We start from the raw sequence: 23,333 nt of genomic DNA, 5'->3' as shown, positions 1-23,333 counted from the left end.
TTAGCCAAGAGAGGATCTGAGGGAAATTACAGATAAAGTGTAAAAATAGAAAATTACACTAAAGAGATTTTTAATTATTGAGACTGTCATTAATTTGGGTTCTATAAATGGAGAAAATCTCTTATGTGGACAATTAGTCAAGTAAAAATTAGTCAATTAGTCAAGGCTGAGTAAAGGAAACCGAAGAGAAAATTTGGTTATAAGACTGTTTTCAAAATGAAGAAAATGGGAATTAATGCTTTATTTGTTGGTTTCTGCTTTGAAGTTTAATGTCCATCCTCCCTTCATCCTTAGGAAATTGTGGGAAAGAACTCACTGCGTTTTGTTTAGGGCTTCTGATACAAGAAGAGACCACATTACGCAAGCTGGAGCTTAACAATGGTATTGATTGTCTAGGCTTAAAGGATCTGGATGTCAAGTAAGGGATTAAATAGTCCTCAGTATCTTGACTCTATGTTCATATCCGTGTCCCCTTTGGGGATATCCTTACATTTCCCAAATTCTCCCTTTGCTTCCTGGAGAAATATAGTTAAACAGAATAGGACAGAATCCAATAGGACAGAAAGAATTATCTTTTATACACTAATATCTATAAAATAGATTAATAAGAACCTGCTGTATAAAAAAATAAAATAAAATTCAAAAATTCAACAAAAATAAAGAATTATCTTTTAATAGCACTTTGATTGGCAAATAGACCAGTTTAATACATTTAATAACTGGAAACAGACCGATGTGAGAAAAATTACGAGAAGAGCCTTCTAACTATTCTCCCTGCTTCCTCCTATCTATTCCCCACATTGGAGCTTGGATTATCTCTTTAAAATGCAAAATTTAAACATATCACATCTCTGCTATAAACTTTCAATGACTTTCCATTGCTTTAATACAGTCATCAGGCCCTTTATAGTCCAGCTCCTCCTTAACTCTCAGTCTCATCTTTCACAGGCAATCATTCTCCAGCTCTCCTGATCAGCTCTACTGAATGCCTCCCACTTCCCTGAGTTCTCCAGTTCTCTAACACACACTTTTGAATGTGCTGAGCTCTCAAGCCTTATCATCTCTGCTCCCTCTTCTCACCTGATAACACTTATACAGGATTTAGAAGGTCTTCCCTGATCTGAGATTAGATTTGGCCTCCCCAAACCCATAGCAACTTTTACTTCAGTAAGCTAAAAAAGTATCTAAACAGTTCAAAGTCTAAGGTTCCAATCAGCAGCTCCTTATTAGAAACTTATGGACAAAGCATTTCTGGAATCATGACTCAGGCTAGAGATATGGATGTTATATTCTTTTATAACAGAAATTAAAATGGAGTTTTCAATCAAGATACTAAGACAATAGATAACAGATACCAAACCAAGTCACAACTCAGCCCATTATGTAGGAGCATTCTGGCACACATCCCTCTCCTTAATCCTTTAGAACTGGCTTCAGCTCCCTAGAGGTCGCAAATATTAATCAGTGATTCACTGATAAGAAGGAAAAGAGAGAAGCTGCCATCCACACCTCTTTCTCCAGCTGTGAACTTCAAGCCTACAGCAGGACCTGGATGAAGAGGAAGGATGGTCAAGATTCCAACAATGGTGGTTCCTATAATGTCCCTGTGTTGTGGAGTGCACACTGACATGGATTTAACATTTTGGGCAGATTGCATAGTTTAAACTGGATTCCATCAGGCAGAAAAACTCAGGCTCATACTACATTAGTTCACTAGATTGAGGAAGTTTTTAAAACTCTACCTAAAATAAGCAACAAAGATATATTGTGCAGGGGGAGACCTTCAAGATGGTGGAAGAGTAAGACGTGGAGATCACCTTCCTCCTCACAAATACATCAGAAATACATCTACCTGTGAAACAACTCCTACAGAATACCTACTGAAAGCTGGCAGAAGACCTCAGACTTCCCAAAAGGCAAGAAACTCCCCACAACCTGTGTAGGGCAAAAGAAAAAAGAAAAAACAGACACAAATGAATAGGGACAGGACCTGCACCTCTGGGAGTGAGCTGTGAAGGGGTAAAAGTTTCCACACACTAAGAAGCCCCTACACTGGTGGAGACAGTGTGGCAGGGAGGAAGCTTCAGAGCCACGGAGGAGAGCACAGCAACAGGGATGCAGAGGGCAAAGCGGAGAGGCTCCCACACAGAGGATCGGTGCCAACCAGCACTCAACACCCTGAGAAGCTTTGAAGGGGGCCAGTGCACCACAGCTAGCCGGGAGAGAGCCCAGGGAAAAGTCTGGACCTGACTAAGAGGCAAGAGACCACTGTTTCGGGGTGCACGAGGAGAGAGGATTCAGAAAACTGCCTAAACGAGCTCCGGAGATGGACACGAGCCACAGCTATCAGTGCAGACACCAGAGACGGGCATGAGACACTAAGGCTGCTGCTGCAGCCAACAAGAAGTCTGTGTGCAAGCACAGGTCACTATCTACACCTGCCCTCCCAGAAGCCTGTGCAGCCCCCACAGCCAGGGTCCCGTGATCCAGGGACAACTTCCCTAGGAGAACACACAGCACGCCTCAGGCTGTTGAAACGTCACACTGGCATCTGCCACCACAGGCTTGCCCTGCATTCCGTACCCCTCCCTCCCCCCGGCCTGAGTGAGCCAGAGCCCCCTAATCACCTTTTCCTTTAACCCCGTCCTGTCTGGGTGGGAACAGATGCCCTCATGCGACCTATATGCAGAGGCGGGGCCAAATCCACAGCTGAAGGCCAGGAGCTGTGCGAACAAAGAAGAGAAAGGGAAATCTCTCCCAGCAGCCTCAGGAGCAGCAGATTAAATCTCCACAATCAACCTGATGTACCCTGCATCTGTGGAATACCTGAATAGACAACGAATTATCCCAAAATTGAGGCGGTGGACTTTCGGAGCAACGATATATATATATATTTCCTTTTTATCTTTTTGAGAGTGTGTATGTGTATGCTTACTTGTGTGATTTTGTCTGTATAGCTTTACTTTTACAATTTGTCCTAGGGTTCTCTCTGTCCTTTTTTTATTTTTAATTTTTAGGATAGTTTTTAGGGCTTGTTATCATTGGTGAATTTGATTTTGGGTTTGCTTGCTCTCTTCTTTCTTTCTTTCATTCTTTTTTTCCTTTTATTTATTACTTTTTAATTTTTTTAATTGTTAATAAATATTTTTTATTTTTTATTTTTGTAATAAATTTTTTTTTCTCTCTTTCTTTTTTTCTACCTTTTCTTCTGAGCCGTCAGGCTGACAGGGTCTTGGAACTCCGACTGGGTGTCAGGCCTGTGCCGCTGAGGTGGAAGAGCTGAGTTCAAGACATTGGTCCACCAGAAACCTCCCAGCTCCACATAATATCAAACTGCGAAAGCTCTCCCAGAGATATCCATCATAACGCTACAACCTAGCTCCACTCAATGACCAGCAAACTACAGTGCTGGACACCCTATGGCAAACAACTAACAAGACAGGAGCACAACACCACCCATTAGGAGAGAGGTTGCCTAAAATGATAATAAGGTCACAGACACCGCAAGACACACCACCGGGTGGGGACCTACCCACCAGAAAGACAAGATGTAGCCTCATCCACCAGAACACAGGCACTAGTCCCCTCCACCACGAAGCCTACACAACCAACTGAATCAATCTTATCCACTGGGGGCAGACACCAAAAACAACGTGAGCTACGAACCTGCAACCTACAAAACAGAGACCCAAAACACAGTAAGTTAAGCAAAATGAGAAGACAGAGGAACACACAGTAGATGAAAGAGCAAGGCAAAAACACATCACACCAAGCAAATGAAGAGGAAATAGGCAGTCTACCAGAAAAAGAATTCAGAGTAATGATAGTAAAGGTGATCCAAAATCCTGGAAATAGAATGGAGAAAATACAAGAAACGTTTAACAGGGACCTAGAAGAACTAAAGCGCAAACAATGATGAAAAACAAAATAAATGAAACTGAAAATTCTTTACAAGGAATTAATAGCAGAATAACTGAGGCAAAAAAAAGCATAAGTGACCTGGAAGATAAAAAGTAGAAATAACTACTGCAGAGCAGAATAAAGAAAAAAGAATGAAAAGAATTGAGGACAGTGTCAGAGACTTCTGGGAAAATTTGAAATGCACAAACATTTAAATTATAGGTGTCCCAGAAGAAGAAAAGAAAAAGAAAGGGACTGAGAAAATATTTGAAGAGATTATAGTCAAAAACTTCCCTAATATGGGAAAGGAAAGAGTCAATCGAGTGCAGGAAAGGCAGAGAGTCCAATACAGCATAAATCCAAGGAGAAAGATGTCAAGACACATTTTAATCAAACTATCAAAAATTAAATACAATGAAAAAATATTAAAAGCAGCAAGGGAAAAACAACAAATAACATATAAGGGAATCCCCGTAAGGTTAAGAGCAGATCAGCAGCAACAACACTGCAAGCCAGAAGGGAGTGGCAGGACATATTTAAAGTGATGAAAGGGAAAATCCTACAACCAAGATTACTCTACCCGGCAAGGATCTCATTTAGATTTGATGGAGAAATTAAAACCTTTACTGACAAGCAAAAGCTAAGAGAATTCAGCACCACCAAACCAGCTTTACAACAAATGCTAAAGGAACTTCTCTAGGCAGGCAACACAAGAGAAGGAAAAGACCTACAATAACAAACCCAAAACAATTAAGAAAATGGTAATAGGAACATACATATCAATAATTACCTTAAACGTAAATGGAGTAAGTGCTCTAACCAAAAACACAGAATGGCTGAATGGATACAAAAACAAGACCCGTATATATGCCATCTACAAGAGACCCACTCCAGACCTAGGGACACATACAGACTGAAAGTGAGGGGATGGAAAAAGATATTCCATGCAAATGGAAATCAATGGAAAGCTGGAGTACCAATTCTCGTAACAGACAAAATAGGCTGTAAAACAAAGACTATTACAAGAGACAAAGAAGGACACTACATAATGATCAAGGGATCAATCCAAGAAGAAGATATAACAATTGTAAATATTTATGCACACAACATAGGAGCACCTCAATACATAAGGCAAATGCTAACAGCCATAAAAGGGGAAATCAACAGTAACAGAATCATAGTAAGGGATTTTAACACGCTACTTTCACCAATGGACAGATCATGCAAAATGAAAATAAATAAGGAAACACAAGCTTTAAATGATACATTAAAAAAGATGGATTTAATTGATATTTATAGGACATTCCATCCAAAAACAACACAATACACTTTCTTCTGAAGTGGTAATGGAACATTCTCCAGGATAGATCATAACTTGGGTCACCATCAAGCCTTGGTAAACTTAAGAAAATTGAAATAGTATGAAGGATCTTTTCCGACCACAATGTTATGAGACTAGATATCAATTACAGAAAAAAATCTGTACGAAATGAAAACACATGAGGGTAAACTATACACTACTAAATAACCAAGAGATCACAGAAGAAATAAAAGAGGAAATCAAAAAATACCTACAAACAAATGACAATGAAAACACGACAAGCTAAAACCTCTGGGATGCAGCAAAAGCAGTTCTAAGAGGGAAGTTTGTCTCAATACAATCCTACCTCAAGAAACAAGAAAAATCTCAAATAAACAACTGAACCTTCCACCTAAAGCAATTAGAGAAAGAAAAACGAAAAACGCCCAAAGATAGCAGAAGGACAGAAATCATAAAGATCAGATCAGAAATATATGAAAAAGATATGAAGGAAACAATAGCAAAGATCAATAAAACTAAAAGCTGGTTCTTTGAGAAGATAAACAAAATTGATAAGCCATTAGCCAGACAAATCAAGAAAAAAAGGGAGAAGACTCAAATCAATAGGATTAGAAATGAAAAAGGAGAAGTAACAACTGACACTGCAGAAATACAAAGGATCATGAGAGATTACTACAAGCAACTCTATGCCAATAAAATGGACAACCTAGAAGAAATAGACAAATTCTTACAGAAGCACAGCTTTCCAAGACTGAACCAGAAGAAAAAAAATATAAACAGACCAATCACAAACAATGAAATTTAGACTGTGATTAAAAATCTTCTAACAAACAAAAGCCCAGGACCAGATGGCTTCACAGGCGAATTCTATCAAACATTTAGAAAACAGTTAACACCAATCCTTCTCAAACTCTTCCAAAATATTGCAGAGGGAGGAACACTCCTAAACTCATTCTATGAGGCCACCATCACCCTCATACAAAACCAGACAAAGATGTCACAAAGAAAGAAAACTACAGGCCAATATCACTGATAAACAGAGATGCAAAAATCTTCAACAAAATACTAGCAAACAGAATCCAACAGCACATTAAAAGGATTATACACCATGAGCAAGTGGGGTTTATCCCAGGAATGCAAGGATTCTTCAATATAAGCAAATCAATCAACGTGATACATCATATTAACAAATTGAAGGAGAAACACCATATGATCATCTCAGTAGATGCAGAGAAAGCTTTTGACAAAATTCAACACCCATTTATGATAAAAGCCCTGCAGAAAGTAGGCATAGAGGGAACTTTCCTCAACATAATAAAGGCCATATATGACAAACCCACAGCCAACATTGTCCTCAATGGTGAAAAACTGAAACCATTTCCACTAAGATCAGGAACAGGACAAGGTTGCCCACTCTCACCGCTATTATTCAACATAGTTTTGCAAGTGTTAGCCACAGCAATCAGAGAAGAAAAAGAAATAAAAGGAATCCAAATCGGAAAAGAAGAAGTAAAGCTGTCACTGTTTGCAGATGACATGATACTATACATAGAGAATCCTAAAACTGCTACCAGAAAACTACTAGAGCTACTCAATGAATTTGGTAAAGTAGCAGGATACAAAATTAATGCACAGAAATCTCTTGCATTCCTATACACTAATGATGAAAAATCTGAAAGAGAAATTAAGGAAACACTCTCATTTACCATTGCAACAAAAACAATAAAGTACCTAGGAATAAGCCGACCTAAGGAGAAAAAAGATCTGTATGCAGAAAACTATAAGACACTGATGAAAGAAATTAAAGATGATAAAAGAGTTGGAGGCATATACCACGTTCTTCGATTGGAAGAATCAACATTGTGAGAAGGACTATACTACCCAAAGCAATCAACAAATCCAATGCAATCCCTATCACACTACCAATTGCATTTTTCACAGAAATAGAACCAAAAAATTCACAATTTGTATGGAAACAGAAAAGACCCTGAATAGACAAAGCAATCTTAGAAAGAAAAATGGAGCTGGTGGAATCCGGCTTCCAGACTTCAGACTATACTAGAAAGCTACAGTAATCAAGACAGTATGGTACTGGCACAGAAACAGAAATATAGATCAATGGAACAGGATAGAAAATCCAGAGATAAACCCACGCACATATGGTCACCTTATTTTTGTTAAAGGAAGTAAAAATATACAATGGAGAAAAGACAGCCTCTTCAATGATTGGTGCTGGGAAAACTGGACAGCTACATGTAAAAGAATGAAATTAGAACCCTCTGTAACACCATACAAAAAAATAAACTCAAAATGGATTAAAGACTTAAATGTAAGGTCAGGCACCATCAGACTCTTAGAGGAAAACATAGGCGGAACACTCTATGACATAAATCAAAACAAGATCCTTTTTGACCCAACTCATACAGAAATGAAAATAAAACCAAAAATAAACAAATGGGACCTAATGAAACTTAAAAGCTTTTGCACAGCAAAGGAATGCATAAAGAAGATGAAAAGACAGCCCTCAGAATTGGAGAAAATATTTGCAAATGAAGCAACTGACAAAGGATTAATCTCAAAAATTTACAAGCAGCTCATTCAGGTCAATATTGGAAAAACAAACAACCCAATCCAAAAATGGGCAGAAGACCTAAATAGACATTTCTCCAAAGAAGATATACAGGTTACCAACAAACACATGAAAGGATGCTCAACATCACTAATCATTAGAGAAATGCAAATCAAACAACAGTGAGGTATCACCTCACACCAGTTAGAATGGCCGTCATTTAAAAATCTACAAACAACAAATGCTGGAGAGGGTGTGGAGAAAAGGGAACCTTCTTGCACTGTTGGTGGGAATGTAAATTGATACAGCCACTATGGAGAACAGTATGGAGGTTCCTTAAAAAACTAAAAATAGAGCTATCATACGACCCATCAATCCCACTATTGGGCATTTACCCTGAGAACACAATAATTCAAAGAGTCATGTACCACAATGTTCACTGCAGCTCTATTTACAATAGCCAGGACATGGAACCCACCTAAGTGTCCATAGACAGATGAATGGATAAAGGAGATGTGGCACATATACAATGGAATATTACTCAACCATAATAAGAAACGAAATTGTGTTAATTGTAGTGAGGTGGATGGACCTAGAGTCTGTCATACAGAGTGAAGTAAGTCAGAAAGAGAAAAACAAATACCATATGCTAACACATATATATGGAATCTAAAAGAAAAAAGAAAAAAATGTGGTTATAAAGAACCTAGGGGAATGACAGGAATAAAGACACAGACATAGAGAATGGACCGAGGACACAGAGAAGGGGAAGGGGAAGTTGAAATGAAGTGAGAGAATGGCATGGACATATATACACTACCAAATGTAAAATAGATAGCTCGTGGGAAGTAGCCACATAGCACAGGGAGATCAGCTCTGTGCTTTGTGACCACCTAGAGAGGCGGGATAGGGAGGGTGTGAGGGAGACACAAGAGGGAGGCGATATGGCGATGTATGTATATGTATAAGCTGACTCACTTTGTTATAAAGCCAAAACTAACACACCAATGTAAAGCAATTATACTCCAATAAAGATGTTTAAAAAAATATAGACCCCAGGAAAATATGATTATTACTATATTTTAAGTATTTTTTGTTCTGTTGCTGTTGTTTACTTATTATTTGTTTTAATTTTATTTTCATTGTTTTTTTAATTTTTTAATTTATTTTTTATTTTTTTAATATTTCTATTTGTTACTTTTTTCAGTGCTCTATTTTTTCCTTCTTTTCCTTTTTCTTGCTTTTTTTCTATTTTGTTTATATCTTTTTTTCTTTTCTTCTATTTGTTTTTACTTTTTTATCTTTTATATCATTTTTGTGTTTGTTTTCTTTTCATGCTTTTTCCTTTAGTTTTCATTCTGCTTTTGTTTCGGTTTTTATTTTTAGTTTTTGCCAATTTAGTTTTTAATTGTTTGATTTCATTTTGCGATTCTTTTGTTTTTCTGGTTGTTCTCTTGTTTTTTGTTTTCCCTGTTTTTGTTTTTGTTTCTTTTTTTATATGTGTGTGTTTTACTTTGTTTTTTTGTTTTTGTTTGGTTCTGCTTTTACCATCTGTCTGGGGTTTTGTCGGTCTGTCCATTTGTTTGTTTGTTTGTTCTTAATTGTTGTTGTTCCTGTATTCTTGTTTTTGTCTTTTCTGTTTGTCTTGGGGTTTTTTGCCTGTTTGTTTTCATTTGTTTTCTTCCCAAACTTTCTTTTTTTTTCTTTATTTTCTATTTTATTGCCAAGCCGAGTGGCTTGTGGGACCTTGGTTTCCAGGATGATTGTGGGGTTTGAGCCCCTGGGGTGGAAATGCTGAGTTCAGCACACTGGAATGCTAGAGAATTCCTGGTCCCAGGGACTATTAAATGGTGAGAGCTCTCCTGGAGGTCTCCATCTTAACTCCAAGACCCAGCTCCACCCACCTGCCTGCAGACTCCAGTGCTGAATGCCCCATGCCAAACAACAAGCAAGACAGGAACACAAACCCATCCATCAGCAGACAGGCTGCCTAAAGTCGTACTAAGCCCCCAGACACCACAAAACACACCACCCAATGTGACCCTGCCCATCAGAGAGATAAGATCCAGCCCCACCGACCAAAATGCAGGTCTGTCCTTCCCACCAGGAAGCCTACACAGGCCACTGGACCAACCTTGCCCACTAGGGGAAGACACCAGAAGCAAGAGGAACTATGACCCTGCAGCTTGCAGAAAGAAGACCTGAAACACAGTAAGTCAGACTAAATGAGAAGACAGAGAAATGTGTTGCACACAAAGGAGCAAGGTAAAAACCTACAAGACCTAACAAATGAAGAGGAAATACACAATCTCCCTGAAAAAGAATTCAGTGTAATGGTAGTAAAGATGAACCAATATCTCAGAAATAGAATGGAGAAAATACCAGAACAGTTTAACAAGGACCTAGAAGAACTAAAGAATAAACAGTGATAATCAATGCAATAACTGACATTAAAAATACACTAGAAGGAATCAATAGCAGAATAACTGAGGCAGAAGAACGGGATAAGAGACCTGGAAAATAGAATGGTGGAAATAACTGCCAAAAAACAGAATAAAGAAAAAAGAATGATAAGAATTGAGGACAGTCTCAGAGACCTCTGAGACAACATTAAAAGCACCAACATTCGAATTATAGGGGTCCAAGAAGAAGAGAAAGAGAAATGGTCTGAGAAAATATTTAAAGAGATTATAGTTGAAAACTTCACTAACATGGGAAAATAAATAGTCTAATCAAGTCCAGGAAGCACAGAGAGACACATATAGGATAAATCCAAGGAGAAACATGCCAAGACACATATTAATCAAACTAACAAAAATTAAATACAAAGAAAAATATTAAAAGCAGCAAGGGAAAAGCAACAAATTACATACAAGGGAATCCCCATAATGTTATCAACTGATTTTTCAGCAGAAACCCTGCAGGCCAGAAGGGAGTGGCAGGACATATTTAAAGTGATGAAAGGGAAAAACCTACAACCAAGAGTACTCTTCTGAGGAAGGATCTCATCCAGATTTGACAGAGATATCCAAAGCTTTAAAGCCAAGCAATAGCTAAGCGAATTCAGCACCACCAAACCAGCTTTACAACAAATGCTAAAGGAGATTCTCTAAGAGAGAAACAAAAGGGAAGAAAAAGACCTACAAAAACAAACCCAAAACAATTAAGAAAATGGTAATAGAAACATACATATTGATAATTACCTTAAATGTGAATGGATTAAATGCTCCAACCAAAAGACATAGACTGGCTGAATGGATACCAAAACCAGACCCATATATACGTTGTCTACAAGAGACCCACTTCAGACCTTGAGACACATACAGACTGAAAGCGAGGGGATGGAAAAAGATATTCCATGCAAATGGAAATCAAAAGAATGCTGGGGTAGCAATACTTACATCAGACAAAATAAACTTTAAAATAAAGACTATTACAAGAGACAATGAAGGACATTACATAATGATCAAGGGATCAATTTAAGAAGAAGAAATAACAATTGTAAATAGTTTTGCACCCAACATAGGAACACCTCAATACATACTGCAAAGGCTAACAGCCATAAAAGGGGAAATCAACAGTAACACAGGGGTCTGGGCAAGATGGCGGAAGAGTAAGTTGCGGAGATTACCTTCCTCCCCACAGATACATCAGAAATACATCTACACGTGGAACTGCTCCTATAGAACACCCACTGAACGCTGGCAGAAAACGTCAAACCTACCAAAAGGCAAGAAACACCCCACGTACCTGCGTAGGGCAACAGAAAAAAGAAAAAACAGAGACAAAAGAATAGGGACGGGACCTGTGCCAGTGGGAGGGAGCTGTGAAGGAGGAAAGGTTTCCACACACTAGGAAGCCCCTTTGTGGGCGGAGACTGCGGGTGGCGGAGGTGGGGAGCTTTGGAGCCACGGAGGAGAACACAGCAACAGGGGTGTGGAGGGCAAAGCGGAGAGATTCTTGCACAGAGGATCGGTGCCGAGCAGCACTCACCAGCCCGAGAGGCTTGTCTCCTCACCCGCTGGAGTGGGTGGGGGCTGGGAGCTGAGGCTCGGGCTTCAGTTGGATCCCAGGGAGAGGACTGTGGTTCGCTGCGTGAACACAGCCTGAAGGGGTTAGTACACCACAGCTAGCCAGGAGGGAGTCCAGGAAAAGGTCTGGAGCTGCCGAACAGGCAAGAGACTTTTTCTTGCCTCTTTGTTTCGCGGTGCAAAAGGAGAGGGGATTCAGAGTGCCACCTAAACGAGCTCCAGAGACGAGTGCGAGCCACAGTTATCAGCGCGGACCGCAGAGACAGGCATGGGACGCTAAGGCTGCTGCTGCCACCACTAAGAAGCCTGTGTGTGAGCACAGGTCACTATCCACACCACCCCTCCCGGGAGACTGTCCAGCCTGCCACTGCCAGGCTCCCGTGATGCAGGGACAACTTCTCTGGGAGAACGCGTGGTGCACCTAAGGCTGCTGCAACATCACGCCAGCCTCTGCCGCCGCAGGCTTCCCCAGCATCCGTACCCTTCCCTCCTCCCTGCCTGAGTGAACCAGAGCCCCTGAAGAAACTATGCCTTTAACCCCCTCCTGTGTGAGCAAAGAACAGACACCCTCAGGTGACCTATATGCAGAGGCGGGTCCAAATCAAAAGCTGAACCCCGGGAGCTGTGCGAACAAAGAAGAGAAAGGGAAATTTCTCCCAGCAGCCTCAAAAGCAGCGGATTAAAACTCCACAAACAACTTGATGTACCTGCATCTCTGGAATACCTGAATAGACAACGAATCATCCCAAATTGAGGAGGTGGACTTTGGGAGCAGGATATATTAATTTTTCAACTTTTCCTCTTTTTGTGAGTGTACATGTGTATACTTCTGGGTGAGATTTTGTCTGTATACATTTGCTTTCACCATTTGTCCTAGGGTTTGGTCTGTCCGGTCTTTTTTTCTTTTGTTTTGTTTTTTTAACTTAAAACTTTTTTTTTCTTAATAAATTTTTCCTTATTTTTTATTTTAAAAAATTAAAAAAATTTTTTCCTTAATAATTTTTTCTTATTTTTTATTTTAAAAATTAAAAAAAAATTTTTTTTCTTAATAATTTTTTTGTTAATTTTATTTTAAAAAATTAAAAATTTATTTAAAAAAATTAAAAAAGTTTTTTTCTTAATAATTTTTTCTTATTTTTTATTATAGTAGCTTTATCTTATTTTATCTTAGCTTATTTTATTTTATTTTATCCTCTTTCTTTCTTTCTATTTTTTCTCCCTTTTATTCTGAGCCGTGTGGAGGAAAGGCTCTTGGTGCTCCAGCCAGGCATCAGGACTGTGCCTCTGCGGTGAGAGAGCCAACTTCAGGACACTGGTCCACAAGAGACCTCCCAGCTCCACATAATACCAAATGGCGAAAATCTCTCAGAGGTCTCCATCTCAACATCAAGACCCAGCTTCACTCAACGAACAGCAAGCTACCGTGCTGGACACCCTATGCCAAAAAACTAGCAAGACAGGAACACAGCCCCATCCATTAGCAGAGAGGCTGCCTAAAACCATAATAAGGCCACAGACACCCCAAAATACACCACCAGATGTGGACGTGCCCACCAGAAAGACAAGATCCAGCCTCATCCACCAGAACACAGGCACTAGTCCCCTCCACCAGGAAGCCTACACAACCCACTGAACAAACCTTAGCCACTGGGGACAGACACCAAAAACAATGGGAACTACAAACCTGCAGCCTGTGAAAAGGAGACCCCAAACACAGTAAGATAAGCAAAATGAGACGACAGAAAACCACACAGCAGATGAAGGAGCAGGGTCAAAACATACCAGATCTAACAAATGAAGAGGAAATAGGCAGTCTACCTGAAAAAGAATTCAGAATAATGATAGTAAAGATGATCCAAAACCTTGAAATAGAATAGACAAAATGCAAGAAACATTTAACAAGGACCTAGAAGAACTAAAGAGGAACCAAGCAACGATGAAAAACACAATAAATGAAATTAAAAATACTCTAGAAGGGATCAATAGCAGAATAACTGAGGCAGAAGAAAGGGTAAGTGGCCTGGAAGATAAAATAGTGGAAATAACTACTGCAGAGCAGAATAAAGAAAAAACAATGAAAAGAACTGAGGACAGTCTCAGATACCTCTGGGACAACATTATATGCACCAACAATTGAATTATAGGGGTCCCAGAAGAAGAAGAGACATAGAAAGGGACTGAGAAAATATCTGAAGAGATTATAGTTGAAAACTTCCCTAATATGGGAAAGGAAATAGTTAATCAAGTCCTGGAAGGATAGAGAGTCCCATACAGAATAAATGCAAGGAGAAATACGCCAACACACATATTATTCAAACTATCATAAATTAAATATAAAGAAAACATATTAAAAGCAGCAAGGGAAAAAAAACAAATAACACACAAGGGAATTCCCATAAGGTTAACAGCTGATCTTTCAGCAGAAACTCTGTAAGCCAGAAGGGAGCAGCAGGACACATTTAAAGTGATGAAGGAGAAAAACCTACAACCAAGATTACTCTACCCACCGAGGATCTCATTCAGATTTGATGGAGAAATTAAAACCTTTACAGACAAGCAAAAGCTGAGAGAGTTCAGCACCACCAAACCAGCTTTACAACAAATGCTAAAGGAACTTCTCTAGGCAAGAAACACAAGAGAAGGAAAACACCTACAATAACAAACCCAAAACAATTAAGAAAATGTGAATTGGAACATACATATCGATAATTACCTTAAATGTAAATGGATTAAATGCTCCCACCAAAAGACACAGACTGGCTGATTGGATACAAAAACAAGACCCACATATATGCTGTCTACAAGAGACCCACTTCAGACCTAGGGACACATACAGACTGAAAGTGAGGGGATAGAAAAAGATATTCCATGCAAATGGAAATCAAAAGAGAGCTGGAGTAGGAATTCTCATATCAGACAAAATAGACTTTAAAATAAAGACTATTACAAGAGACAAACAAGGACATTACATAATGATCAAGGGATCGATCCAAGAAGAAGGTATAACAATTGTAAATATTTATGCACCCAACATAAGAGCACCTCAATACATAAGGCAAATACTAACAGCCATAAAAGGGGAAATCAACAGTAACACAATCATAGTAGGGGACTTTAACACCACACTTTCACCAATGGACAGATCATCCAAAATGAAAATAAATAAGGAAACACAAACTTTAAATGATACATTAACCAAGATGGACTTAATTGATATTTATAGGACATTCCACCCAAAAACAACAGAATACACATTTTTCTCAAGTGCTCATGGAACATTCCCCAGGATAGATCATATCTTCGGTAAAAAATCAAGCCTTGGTAAATTTAAGAAAATTGAAATCATATCAAGTATCTTTTCCAACCACAATGCTATGAGACAAGATATCAATTACAGGAAAAGATCTGTAAAAAATACAAACACATGGAGGCTACACAATACACTACTTAATAACGAAGTGATCACTGAAGAAATCAAAGGAGAAATCAAAAAATACCTAGAAACAAATGACAATGGAGACACAACGACCCAAAACCTATGGGATGCAGCAAAAGCAGTTCTAAGAGGGAAGTTTTTAGCAATACGAGCCTACCTCAAGAAACAGGAAACATCTCGAATAAACAGCCTAACCTTGCACCTAAAGCAATTAGAGAAAGAAGACCAAAAAAACTCCAAAGGTAGCAGAAGGAAAGAAATCATAAAGATCAGATCAAAATAAATGAAAAAGAAATGAAGGAAACGATAGCAAAGATCAATAAAACTAAAAGCTGGTTCTTTGAGAAGATAAACAAAATTGATAAACCATTAGCCAGACTCATCAAGAGAAAAAGGGAGAAGACTCAAATCAATAGAATTAGAAATGAAAAAGGAGAAGTAACAACTGACACTGCAGAAATACAAACGATCATGAGAGATTACTACAAGCAACTATATGCCAATAAAATGGACAACCTGGAAGAAATGGACAAATTCTTAGAAATGCACAACCTGCCGAGACTGAACCAGGAAGAAATAGAAAATATGAACAGACCAATCACAAGCACTGAAATGGAAACTGTGATTAAAAATCTTCCAACAAACAAAATCCCAGGACCAGATGGCTTCACATATGAATTCTATCAAACATTTAGAGAAGAGCTAACACCTATCCTTGTCAAAATCTTCCAAAATATTGCAGGGGGAGGAACACTCCCAAACTCATTCTACGAGGCCACCATCACCCTGATACCAAAACCAGACAAAGATGTCACAAAGAAAGAAAACTACAGGCCAGTATAACTGATGAACATAGATGCAAAAATCCTCAACAAAATACTAGCAAACAGAATCCAACAGCACATTAAAAGGATCATACAACATGATCAAGTGGGGTTTATTCCAGGAATGCAAGGATTCTTCAATATACACAAATCAATCAACGTGATACACCATATTAACAAATTGAAGGAGAAACACCATATGATCATCTCAATAGATGCAGAGAAAGCTTTTGACAAAATTCAACACCCACTTATGATAAAAGCCCTGCAGAAAGTAGGCATAGAGGGAACTTTCCTCCACATAATAAAGGCTATATATGACAAACCCACAACTAACATTGTCCTCAATGGTGAAAAACTGAAACCATTTCCACTAAGATCAGGAACAAGACAAGGTTGCCCACTCTCACCACTATTATTCAACATAGTTTTGCAAGTTTTAGCCACAGCAATCAGAGAAGAAAAAGAAATAAAAGGAATCCAAATCGGAAAAGAAGAAGTAAAGCTGTCACTGTTTGCAGATGACATGATACTATACATAGAGAATCCTAAAGATGCTACCAGAAAACTACTAGAGCTAATCAATGAATTTGGCAAAGTAGCAGGATACAAAATTAATGCACAGAAATCTCTTGCATTCCTATACACTAATGATGAAAAATCTGAAAATGAAATTAAGAAAACACCCCCGTTTACCATTGAAACAAAAAGAATAAAATATCTAGGAATAAACCTACCTAAGGAGACAAAAGAACTGTATGCAGAAAATTATAAGAGAGTGATGAAAGAAATTAAAGATGATACAAACAGATGGAGAGATATACCATGTCCTGGATTGGAAGAATCAACATTGTGAAAATGACTCTACTACCCAAAGCAATCTACAGATTCAATGCAATCCCTATCAAACTACCACTGGCATTTTTCACAGAACTAGAACAAAAAATTTCACAATTTGTATGGAAACACAAAAGACCCCGAATAGCCAAAGCAATCTTGAGAAAGAAAAATGGAGCTGGAGGAATCAGGCTCCCTGACTTCAGACTATATTACAAAGCTACAGTAATCAAGACAGTTTGGTACTGGCACAAAAACTGAAACATAGATCAATGGAACAGGATAGAAAGCCCAGAGGTAAACCCACGCACATATGGTCACCTTATCTTTGATAAAGGAGGCAAGCATATACAGTGGAGAAAAGACAGCCTCTTCAATAAGTGGTGCTGGGAAAATTGGACAGGTACATGTAAAAGTATGAAATTAGAACACTCCCTGACACCATGCACAAAAATAAACTCAAAATGGAGTTTATCAAACTCTTAGAGGAAATCATAGGCAGAACACTCTATGACATAAATCACAGCAAGATCCTTTTTGACCCAGCTCCTAGAGAAATGGAAATAAAAACACAAATAAACAAATGCGACCTAATGAAACTTAAAAGCTTTTGCACAGCAAAGGAAACCATAAACAAGACCAAAAGACAACCCTCAGAATGGAAGAAAATATTTGCAAATGAAGCAACTGACAAAGGATTAATCTCCAAGATTTACAAGCAGCTCATGCAGCTCAATAACAAAAAAACAAAAAACACAATCCAAAAATGGGCTGAAGACCTAAATAGACATTTCTCCAAAGAAGATATACAAATTGCCAACAGACACATGAAAGAATGCTCAACATCATTAATCATTAGAGAATTGCAAATCAAAACTACAATGAGATATCATCTCACACCGGTCAGAATGGCCATCATAAAAAATCTAGAAACAATAAATGATGGAGAGGGCGTGGAGAAAAGGGAACACTCTTGCACTGCTGGTGGGAATGTAAATTGATACAGCCACTATGGAGAACAGTATGGAGGTTCCTTAAAAAACTAAAAATAGAACTACCATATGACCCAGCAATCCCACTACTGGGCATATACCCTGAGAAAACCATCATTCAAAAAGAGTCATGTACCAAAATGTTCATTGCAGCTCTATTTACAATAGCCAGGACATGGAAGCAACCTAAGTGTCCATCATCAGAAGAACAGATAAAGAAGATGTGTCACATATATACAATGGAATATTACTCAGCCATAAAAAGAAATGAAATTGAGTTATTTGTAGTGAGGGGGGTGGAGTTAGAGTCTGTCATACAGAGTGAAGTATGTCAGAAAGAGAAAAACAAATACAGTATGCTAACACATATATATGGAATCTAAGGGGGGAAAAAAAAGGTCATGAAGAACCTAGTGGCAAGATGGGAATAAAGACACAGACCTACTAGAGAATGGAATTGGGGATATGGGGAGGGGGAAGGGTAAGATGTGACAGGGTGAGAGAGTGGCATGGACATATATACACTACCAAATGTAAAATAGATAGCTAGTGGGAAGCAGTCTCATAGCACAGGGAGATCAGCTCGGTGCTTTGTGACCACCTAGAAGAGTGGGATAGGGAGGGTGGGAGGGAGGGAGACGCAAGAGGGAAGAGATATGGGAACATATGTATATGTATAACTGATTCACTTTGTTATAAAGCAGAAACTAACACACTATTGTAAAGCCATTATACTCCAATAAATGCGTTAAAAAATAACAACAACAACAAAAGAAAACCAGTAACACAATAACAGTGGGGGACTTTAACACTCCACTTACACAAATGGATAGATCATTCAGACAGAAAATTAAAAAGGAAAAACAAGCCTTAAATGACACATGAGACCAGATAGACTTAATTAATATTGATAGCACAGTCCATGCAAAAGTAGCAGAATATACTTTCTTCTCAAGTGCACATGGAACATTCCCCAGGAGAGATCACATCTTGGGTCACAAATCAAGCCTTGGTAAATTAAAGAAAATTGAAATTATATCAGGCATCTTTTCCAACCACATTATGAGAATAGATATCAATTACAAGAAATAAACTGCAAAAAAAAAGACCTGGATGCTAAGCAATAAGCTACTAAATAACCAAGAGATTACTGAAGAAATCAAAGAGGAAATCAAAAAAATACCTAGAAATACATGACAATGAAAATACAACAACCAAAACCTATGGGATGCAGCAAAAGCAGTTGTAAGAGGGAAGTTTATAGCAATACAATCCTACCTCAACAAACAAGAAAAATATAAAATAAACAACCTAACCTCACACCTATTGCAAGTAGAGAAAGAAGAACAAACAAAACCCAAAGTTAGTAGAAGGAAAGAAATCATAAAAATCAGAGCAGAAATAAATGACATTGAAACAAACAAACAAAAAAATAGCAAAGATCAATAAAATTAAAAGCTGGTTCTTTGAGAATATACACAAAATTGATAAACCTTTAGCCAGATTCATCAAGAAAAAAAACGGGAGAGGACTCAAATCAATAAAATTGGAAATGAAAAAGAAGTTACAACTGACACAGCAGACGTGCAAAGGATTATGAGACTACTACAAGCAAATATATGTCAATTAAATGGACAACCTCAAAGAAATGGAAAAATTCTTAGAAAAATACAACTTTCTATGACTGAACCAGGAAGAAATAGAAATTCTGAACAGACAAATCACAAGTAATGCAATAGAAACTGTGATTTAAAATCTTCTAACAAACCAAAGTCCAGAACCAGATAGCTTCACAGGCAAATTCTATCAAACATTTAGAGAAGCGCTAACACCTATCTTTCTCAAACCCTTCCAAAAATTACAGAGGGAAGAACACTCTCAAACTCATTCTACAAGGCCACCATCACCCTGATAACAAAAACAGACAAAGATATCACAAAAAAAAGAAAATTACAGGCCTATATCACTGATGAACATAGACACAAAAGTTCTCAACAAAATACTAGCCCACTGAATCCAACAACACATTAAAAGGATCATACACTATGATCAAGTGGGATTTATCCTTGGGATGCAAGAATACTTCAATATACACAAGTCAATCAATGTGATACACCATATTAACAAATTGTAGAATAAAAATCATATGATCATCTCAATAGATGCAGAAAAAGTTTTCAACAATATTCAACACCCATTTATGATAAAAACTCTCCAGAAAGTGGGCATATAGGAACCTACCTCAACATAATAAAGGTCATATATGAGAAATACCACAGCAAACATTATTCTCAATGGAGAAAAACTGAAAGCATTTCCTCTAAAATCAGGAACAAGGCAAGGGTGCCCACTCTTGGCACTGCTATTTAACATAGTTTTGGAAGTCCTAGCCATGGCAATCAGAGAAGAAAAAGAAACAAAAGGAATACAAATTGGCAAAGAAGAAGTAAAACTGTCACTGTTTGCAGATGACATGATACTACACATAGAAAATACTAAAGATGCCACCAGAAAACTACTAGAGCTAATCAAAAATTTGGTATAGTTGCAGGAGAAAAAATTAATACACAGAAATCTCTTGCATTCTCATACAGTAACAACAAAAGATCAGAAAGAGAAATTAGGGAAACAATCCCATTCACCATTGCAACAAAAAGAATAAAATACCTAGGAATAAACCTACCTAAGGAAGAAAAAGACCTGTACTCAGAAAACTATAAAACCCTGATGAAAGAAATCAAAGATAACACAAACAAATGGAGAGATATACCATGTTCTTGGATTTCAAGAATCAATATTGTGAAAACTACCCAAAGCAATATACAGATTCAGTGCAATCCCTATCAAATTACCAAAGGCATTTTTCACAGAACTAGAACAAAAAAACTTAAAAGTCGTATGGAGTCAGAAAAGACCCCAAACAGCCAAAGCAATCTTGAGAAAGAAAAACGGAACTGGAGGAATCAGGCTCCCTGACTTCAGACTATACTACAAAGCTACACATCAGGACTGACACAAAAACAGAAATATAGATCAACAGAGCAGGATAGAAAGGCCAGAGATCAGCTCACACATGTATGGTCAACTAATCTATGAAAAGGAAGCAAGAATATACAATGGAGAAAAGACAGTCTCTTCAGTAACTGGTGCTGGGAAAACTGGACAGCTACATATAAAAGAATGAAATTAGAACACTCCCTAACACCATACAAAAAAAAATAAACTCAAAATTGTTTAAATACCTAAATGTAAAACTGGATACTATGAAACTCTTAGAGGAAAACATAGGCAGAACACTCTTTGACATAAATCACAACAAGATCTTTTTTGACCACCTCCTAGAGTAATGAAAATAAAAACAAAAATAAACAACTGGGACCTAGTGAAACTTAAAAGCTTTTACACAGCAAAGGAAACCATAAACAAGATGAAAATATAACCCTCAGAATGGGAGAAAATATTTGTTAATGAAGCAACAATGAGGGATTAATCTCCAAAATATACAGATAGCTCATGCAGCTCAATATCAAAAAAACAAACAACCCAATCAAAAAATGGGTGGAAGAGCTAAATAGACATTTGTACAAAGAAGATATACAGATGGCCAAGAAGCACATGAAAAGATGCTCAACATCACTAATATTAGAGAAATGCAAATCAAAATTACAATGAGGTATCACCTCACATCAGTCAGAATGGCCGTCATCAAAAAATCTACAAACAATAAATGCTGGAGAGAGTATGGAGAAAAGGTAACCCTCTTACACTGTTGGTGGGAATGTAAATTGATACAGCCACTATGGAGAACAGTATGGAAGTTCCTTAAAAAACTAAAAATAGAATTACCATATGACCTGGCATATACCCAGAGAAAACCATAATTCCAAAAGATACATGTACCCCAATGTTCATTGCAGGCCTATTTACAATAGCCAGGTCATGGAAGCAACCTAAATGCCCATTGACAGATGAGTGGTTAAAGAAGATATGGTACATATATACAGTGGAATATTACTCAGCCATAAAAATGAACGAAATTTCATCATTTGTAGAGAAGGACCAAAAGACTGTCATATAGAGTGAAGTAAGTCAGAAAGAGAAAAACAAATATCGTATATTAACACATATATGTGGAATCTTAAAAAATGGTACAGATGAACCTGTTTGCAAGGCAGAAATAGAGACACAGACATAGAGAACAAACGTATGGACACCAAGGTGGGAACGGGGGGTGGGATGAACTGGGAGATTGGGATTGACATGTATACACTAATCTGTATAAAACAGATAACTAATGAGAACCTGCTGTATAGCACAGGGAACTCTACTTAGTGCTCTGGGGTGACCTAAATAGAAAGGAAATCAAAAAAAGAGGGGATATATGTATACATATGGCTGATTCACTTCACTGTACAGTAGAAATTAACACAACATTATAAAACAACTATACCCCAATAAAAAAATTTTTAAAACCATAAAAAAAAAAAAGATTAACTCAAGACCAAAGGAGCTTCACCTAATTATGATGTCTTTCCAAAGGAATAATAGTACAATATGTAAATCCTACTGGTACTATAATCTAGAATTATGCATAAAACTGCCCAGTTGTTCCATAATTGGGGATTGCTATTTTGCATAATGCATGAATAAAAAAGAATGTACATTATTTCAATTTACTAAATATTCATATCAAGCTATGAGAAAGTACCTGAATCACCACTATAATACAATATGCTTACATATAAAATGATGCAAGTTTCTAAATGATGGCTTGTTCATCAGAATTGGTCAAATTCTAATTTCTTTTAGAAGTTTGGCCAGTATTATTGTAAAACCACTTTTAGGGGGACAATTTTAAAACTTATGTGTTACTACCTACACCGACGTTTTTCACTCTCTCATACTCTACCCATCCACAGGTAGAAAACAACAGAAATGTTCCTGAGACACAGAGCACAAATATAAGACCTGTCTACTATGCAGAGGATCATCGCCTAGAATAATAATAGAGCAGTGGGAGAAGTGGGCTTCCACAGTTACTGTTGCTAGCTGTACAAGGTACTTCACACCTGCTACCTTAATGCTATAGACTCATTTCTGGATAGATATTTACAGATATGGGAGTGTAGAAAGAAAATATTGCCTTGAACTTGGTATTTGTAAATTCAATTAGATTGAAGTTTGGATTAAAAAGGTATATGTTAACTATTCTTCTATCTCTTATCTCTGGCCTACATCAACCATGAACTAGAGCAGCACTTTTAAAAGTCCGACCCCAGGATACCTCTGGGAGGTGAGGAGGGTTAAAGGTTTCGTTTCAGGGCATAGATGAGGTCAGCATTTATTTTTATAATAATACTAAGGGTTTTGTGGGGAGCTTTTTTGCCCTTTTCAAAGAGTTAAAATTTGTACTGATAGTGTGA

The sequence above is a fragment of the Balaenoptera borealis genome (assembly GCF_965194805.1).
Source record: "Balaenoptera borealis genome assembly, chromosome: 13".
Classification (NCBI taxonomy): Eukaryota; Metazoa; Chordata; class Mammalia; order Artiodactyla; family Balaenopteridae; genus Balaenoptera; species Balaenoptera borealis.
This window is presented reverse-complemented; position numbering follows the sequence as displayed.